This window comes from Molossus molossus, unplaced genomic scaffold (assembly GCF_014108415.1).
Source record: "Molossus molossus isolate mMolMol1 unplaced genomic scaffold, mMolMol1.p scaffold_m16_p_1, whole genome shotgun sequence".
NCBI classification, from domain to species: Eukaryota; Metazoa; Chordata; class Mammalia; order Chiroptera; family Molossidae; genus Molossus; species Molossus molossus.
This window is the reverse complement of record NW_023425344.1, coordinates 115,420,175-115,427,202: the sequence shown is the minus strand read 5'-3', so window position 1 is coordinate 115,427,202 and position 7,028 is coordinate 115,420,175.

Below are 7,028 nucleotides of genomic sequence, written 5' to 3'. Positions count from 1 at the left end.
GGCCTCCATCCAGGACAAACTCTCAGCTTGATTTTATTCTAGGTGATTTAAGCCTGAAGAAAGCAAAGATCAGGAGTGAGAAATAAAGGTGAAGATTAAGCAGAACTATTTAGGCAATAATGAATTTTCAGATCCTTCGAATCCCACTGCATTTATTCCCTGGGAGGGAGAAGAAAATTGGGACAGACTCCCATCAGGGGCCTGGGAATGAGTCAGCAGGGACAGGCTGAGCTGTGCGTGTGCCCCCGCCCCCCCTCACCCTTGGCAGCAGTGCTGAGCCCTGGTTCAAACACTGCCCGTGTGTTGTGGACACCCAGGACAAGTTCTCGCTACTCAGACTGAGTCCGGTGAGTGCTGGCAGCCAGTATAGTGACTGTCATTTGATATATAAGAAAATAGATTTATAAACCTAAAATTAGGTAACCTAAATTTATATTGCTACTAAGTTGTAAGAGAAAAGACATACTGGCATGTGCCATAAAGACACAGACAGCATATAAGATGGTGCTCCCATAAGATTTTAAAGAAGCTGAAAAATTCCTATTCCTAACATCATAAAACTACATGTTGCTCATGTTTGTGGTGATGCTGTGTAAACAAAACTACATCACTGCCAGTCATATAAAAAAGTTTAAGTAAATGAATAAAATAAAATTACAGCATATACAACTGTCATAGTAGGCTATCCTGGCTCAGGCTGCGTAAGTGCACTCTGTGATATCTGACCAAGGATGAAACAAAAATATCCTAATGATGCAGTTTTCAAGATGCATCCCCACTGTTAAGTGGCGCATGACTATTCCTAGAAGTTGTGTGCCTCAAATTTTCAGACAAGAAAAGAAGAGATCTGCAAGAGTAAAAAGTTTCAAGATAAAAGAAAGTGTATTTATAAAGATACTTGTGTCCAAAAAGAGTATATAAGAACTTCACTGATCCAACAACTTAAATTTCTACATGGTAATTTACAATGAAATTTAAGGTATGATGAGGTTTTAAAATTATACTTCAAAAGTCAGTGATGTAGCTATTATACTGTAGTTATATTATAATTAGGCAAGTACACAAATGCAAAGGCATCAAGCAACCTAGCTAACAATGGACATTATGGTAATTGTGTGTGTGTGTGTGTGTGTGTGTGTGTGTGTACTTTTCAAAAGTGTCTTTGTAAGTAGGTAGAATAGCTAAGCTCAGGCTCAAAAGAGAATCATAAAGATGATTTGAATTATTCTTTCATAACCTCTCAGCACAATCCATTTTACCAAAATATTCTGGGGTGACCTCAGCAACATGGAGGGCTAGGAGGCCCCAGGGCTTATCTCCCACATGAGAAAAATGAAACAAAACAATAAACAAACAACTACAAGCTGAAGAAAACCAGTTAAGAGGACTACAAAGAAGTAGCAAAAACCCAGTAGAGTTAAAAAAAAAAATCAAGGAAGGCTGCATAAAGAAGTATAGGAAGCACATTACCTGTGTCACCCCATCTCCAGGCAAGAGTCCATTGGCACCCCAAAAGGTCCCCTCACAGGAAGTTTACCACAAGGGGAAAAAAGATCCCCAGCAAGACGTATTCTGCTGCACAGGAGACAGACTTGGCTAAGAAGTCTCCATAGTCTTCACCAATGCTGATCCCAGATGATGGAGCTGCCCAGAGCACTCCCCTCTCCCTCCCCACCTCATCTCCTCCCATAGGCTGAAGCTGTCACTGCAGTGACACCTGGTTTCATGGGCCCCAGTCACTGATGCACCCTGATCTCCAGGATGGGGCACCACAGCACCTCACCATATGTGTGTGAGAGCTGCCACTGCTCTGTGCCCCACATCAGGCCCCAGATCTTGGCTTTGTCTCACTATTACAGACTACAACTGGGGTCATGCTGCTGCTGACCTGTGGCTGCCCCTCTGGAGCCACAAATGAGACTCTGACCACCATCCCCAGGCTGTGCTGATGCAGCACCCTGCTCCTGGGCCCCAGTCTACCACTGCACCTTGTCATCTCAAAACCTGTGCCACTGCTGCATCCCTGCATGCTGGCCAGAGTCACTACATGAGGCTCTGAGACTCAAGTCCAAGTTCCATGGGAGATCTGCACATACACGCACCACCAGACATCAGTACCAAAGCCGCAGCAAGTGTACCTGTGCCCCAGGTCTCAGGCAATGTGGTAGTTCCCTATGTACCTCATTCTACTTCTGATACTGCTCTGTGGTAGCATGCCAAGCCAGGTGCCAAGGATTCTCTCTGCTAGAACATCCTCCCATGAGCAAAGGGGAGAACAGAGAGACCTCAGCAGCTTTCACTTTTCAGGATCCCAAGAGCCCTACCTGCCTCTGCTACACACAGAACCAAGGACATATTCACTGACAGGAGACCCTGCAGTGTAGCCAACGTCATACTCAGCCAATGGAGTTTCACAAAGGCTATAGCACTGTGCCATCTCAAGACCAGATGCTGCATGCCACCCAGCTGGCACCTTTGCAGCCACCTCCAGATTTAGTGTTTTGCCACTGAAGCCAGTCCAAAAAACCTATACAAGGTGACTGCAATCTAAGTGCAAACTATGTGACTTGTGGGCTCCACAGAGAATAAACGTTTTTGCGTTATGGAGTCTTGGAAGGAAAAGAAAGGGAAAAAGGAACACAAAATTTACTTAAAGCAATAATGGCTGAAACTTCCCAAATGTGGAGAGAGAGATGGCTGTCCAGGTACAGAAAACTCAAAGATCCCCAAAAGAGATTCAACCTGAAGAGATCTTCACCAAGACATATTATTATCAAACTATTAAAAAATCAAGACAAACTGCCTGGCCGGTGTGGTTTAATGGAATGAGCATCATCCCCTGGACTGAGAGGTCCTGGTTTGATTCCCAGGCAGGGTACATGCCCGGGTTATGAGCTTGATCCCCAGGAAGGCAGCCAATCAATGTTTCTCTCTCACTCAGATGCTTCTATCTCTCTCTCTTCCTGAAAAATCAACAAAAACATATATATTTAAATCAAAGATAAATGGAGAATTTTATAAGCAGAAGGAGAAAAATATTATCACATACAAGGGAATCTTGATAAGGCTGCAAGAAGATTTCTCAGGAACCTTACAGGCCTGAAGAGATAGTAATACATATAATCAAAGTGTTCAAAATAAAAAAAAACTGTCAACCAATAAGTCTTTACCCAGGTAACTTATCATTCAGTAATAAAGGTGGCATATGGACTTTCAAGACAGACAAAATCCAACAATATTTATAAAAATAGACCTGCACTATAGGAAATATTAAAGAGGATTCTGTAAGCTGAAAAACAGGACACTAATTAGTAACATGAAACATATAAGAGTACAAAATTCACTGGTCAAGTGAATATATAGTCAAATTCAAAATCTCTATTAGAGCTGCATAATTAGATTATTTATGTCAAGGAACTAGAACAAGAACAAATAAATCCCCAAATTAGTAGAAGAAAGAAAAAAATACATTTCAGAACAGAAATAAATGCAAGGAGACTAAATAGATAATAGAAAAAGTAATGAAATGAAAACCTGTTCTTTTAAAAAAATGTAACAAGCCCTGGCCAGTTTTGCTCAGCAGTTAGAGCATCAGCTCACTGGCCAAAGAGTAGCAGGTTCAATTCTGCTCAAGGACACGTACCGCAGTTGGCGTTCAGTCCCTGGCCCTGGCAGGGGTTGGATGGAAGACAAACAATGAATGTGTGTCTCTTGCATCAATGTTTCTCTCTCTCTCTCTCTCTCCTCCTTCCTCCCTCCCTTCCTCCCACTCTGTTTGAAAATAAGTGCAAAAATATCCTCAGGTGAGGATTAAAAAAAATAAAATAAAAACAACAACAACAACAACAATAATAATAATAATAATAATAAAAGGAATAAAGAAACCTTTAGCTAGATTTACCCGGGAAAAAAAGACTCCCAGCCCTGGCTGGTGTGAATCAGTGGTTAGAACATCAGTCCTCACACCGAAGGGATGCAGGTTTAATCCCCTGTCAAGGGCACATACCTGGGTTGCATGTTCCACCCCTAACCCTGTTCAGGGTTCTGCAGGAGGCAATCAATTGATGTGCCTCTCTCTCTCCTTCCCTTCCACTGTATGTAAAATATCAATAGAAACATATCCTTGGTTGAAATTAACAGAAAAAACAAACAAACAAAATGTGACTATGTAAAGCCTGAAAATTATTTAACAAATATCTGAAAACCAAGGGTAAGTTATACATTTATGACTCCTTTTAAAAGAAATTTCTATTCCAAATCAAATACTACCTAAAATTCTATTACCATAGCTATTCTTACCATTTATTTTGTAATAAAAAGTTTACATGCTCTAATGGAAACATGGCCCTTTAATGAAAATAATAGAAAGCATATTTTGACAAACGAATAATAATTCAAATATTTATTCTACTAGAAACCTTTATACTCACTTAGGACAGGGAAACATTAAGCTAATATTATTTTTTCACTGTAATGATGAAAAAGCTTTTAATGTGACACAAAGTATTTTGATAGTTAATTGGGAAATTTGAATAATTTAAGTACACATTTACAAATTATTTTTTTAAATTTGAAAATAAAGTAATTCTCAGGCATATAAATCTAAGTACCTTTTCCCAGTATGAACAGATTTAAAATGGCAATCTGTCCACAATGGAAGTATTTTAAATGTTCCTATGTCACTTACTGAATTAATGCATGAAATCGCTCAAAGCCAAGCTCTTCGGCAGCCAAGGCAGCTGTACATGAAAGACACTTTTCAGCACCACACAGGGCAAATAAATGACACCAGATACACACAGCAGGTGGTAAACACTTTCAAGCAATAAAAAACTTTCCTCTTTCCTTCTCCCTTAAAATCCTGTTTATTTTCAACTTTACTATACTATAAACTTATATTTTAACATCTAGTTACCCCAATTATAACTAAGTGGACCTAATACTGAGAGTATAGAAGGGTGATTAAATAATAAACACTTCTTTTCAGTTCACTCATGCCGGGATAGTTTATAAAATATGAGAAATGATTGGCAATCATAGTACTTCACACATTATTATAGTATGTCCTGCACTTTTAAATAATCTTTCAATCCATATGTCCAGGTAAAATCATTATACTTAACCTTCCTCTGTGTAATATAAAAATCTTTAGATTTACTGCTTAATTATTAGACAAATATGAATACAAAGGCAGAGACTCTGAAACCACATGGATTCAACAACAGCTTTGTTTCCTCATTAATTCATAGAACTGTTGAGAAGTTTTCAGTAACTTATTTAGTTTATGATTATTAATCCATACAAGTATAACGTTTAAAAAATTAAAGTAAATCAAAGAAAGCATTTAAATCAAGGGCAATGTTTGTTTAGCACTTTTCTAAGTGCCAGGCCCCTTTCCAGATGCTCCACAGGTTCGACCTCACTTAGTCCTCATAACAACCCTGTTAGTGCTCCTTTCACAGGAGAGGAAACTGAGGCACAGAGAAGAATCCTCTCAAGTGCACACAGCAGTAAACAGCAGAGTGCCTGGCCAGTGTGGCTCAGTGGTTAAGCACTGACCCATGCACCAAGAAGTCGCCAGTTCAATTGCTGGTCAGGGCACCTGCACAGGTTGTGGGCCAAATCCCCAGTGGGGGGCATACAGGAGGCAGCCAATTGATGTCTCTCTTGATGATTCTGTCTGTCTCTGATTCTCCCTTTCTCTCTCTCTAAAATCAATAAAGAAAAAAAATATTTTAAACAAAAACCAAAAAAACATAAGAACAAAAACAAATTTTAGTTAGTTCAACTATCCCAGCCTAAATTTTGGTAACCTTAATGAAACTATTAAACATGCTTACATCTAATTCAGTGAAACCTGGAAAATATTTCAAACCAATCTTAATGATATTTTTGACTATCATCCTTGTGAATATTTTCTACGCATTTCCTTCAACTGTATTATCAACTCTAAAAATGTAATTTATTTGAAAGGTTATGCTTTAAAAACCTGAAAAATAAACACCATTGAACTGTTTAAATTTTAAAATGCTTCCTTGGGAAAGTGCTATCAGGATGTGCCACTGTAACTGCAGAGGTAACAGAGAAAACACTGACATCGCAGACACGTTTTAGTTCAAGGAGGCAACAATGCGTCATAAACGGTCCTATAGGGAAAGTAAGGTGTATATCACAGTCAATCCAAATTTACTTTCTAGAATTCAGTTGTCTTATTTCTTTAAAAACAATTTCTAGACATGAGAGTTAATGGAATGCATTATAGGTAGAATAAGTCACTTATTCTATATAAGAACTCGGACCTACCAACTACCAAAGGCCACCTGCTAGCAAGATAGTTCCTGAAAAGAAAAACAGAACAGCAAGTCTTTTTATGTAGCTTCTGCACCACCAGAAATCTCCATTTTACCAGGTCATTCTGGAAGTTCTTAGGCCAACTACATAAGAATTTTCAAAGACTTTTCAGAGAATATAAGATTTTTATAATGAGAATAGTCATTATTTAATTTTTTAAAATAGAAATCTTCTCCCTGGCTGGGTGGCTCAGTTGCTTGGAGCATCTCCCAATACACACAAGGGTCATGGGTTCTGTTCCCAGTCAAGGCACATACCCAGGTTTTAGGTTTGATACAGGGTCTCAGGGCCCCTATGGGAGATGAAAGGTAACCAATAGATGTTTCCCTCTTTCTCTCTCTTTCTCTTTCTAACATCAATTTAAAAAAAGAAATCTTCAATGTCTGAAAAACTGAAATTAAAATGCATAATTAAAATTATTTTATTTATTATTATTATTTTTAATACTCACTCTAGGATATTTTTCCATTTTTAGATAGAGTGGGAGGAAGGAAAAGAGAGAGAGAGAAATGTTGATGTGAGAGAGACACATCTATTGCTTGCCTCTTGCATGACCCCAACCAGGGCTGGGGATTGATCTGAAACAAAGGTAGGTGACCTTGACAGAAATTGAACCTGGGGCCCTTTGTTCCATGGACTGATGCAGTAATGCTGAGCCAAACCGGCCAGGGTTAAAA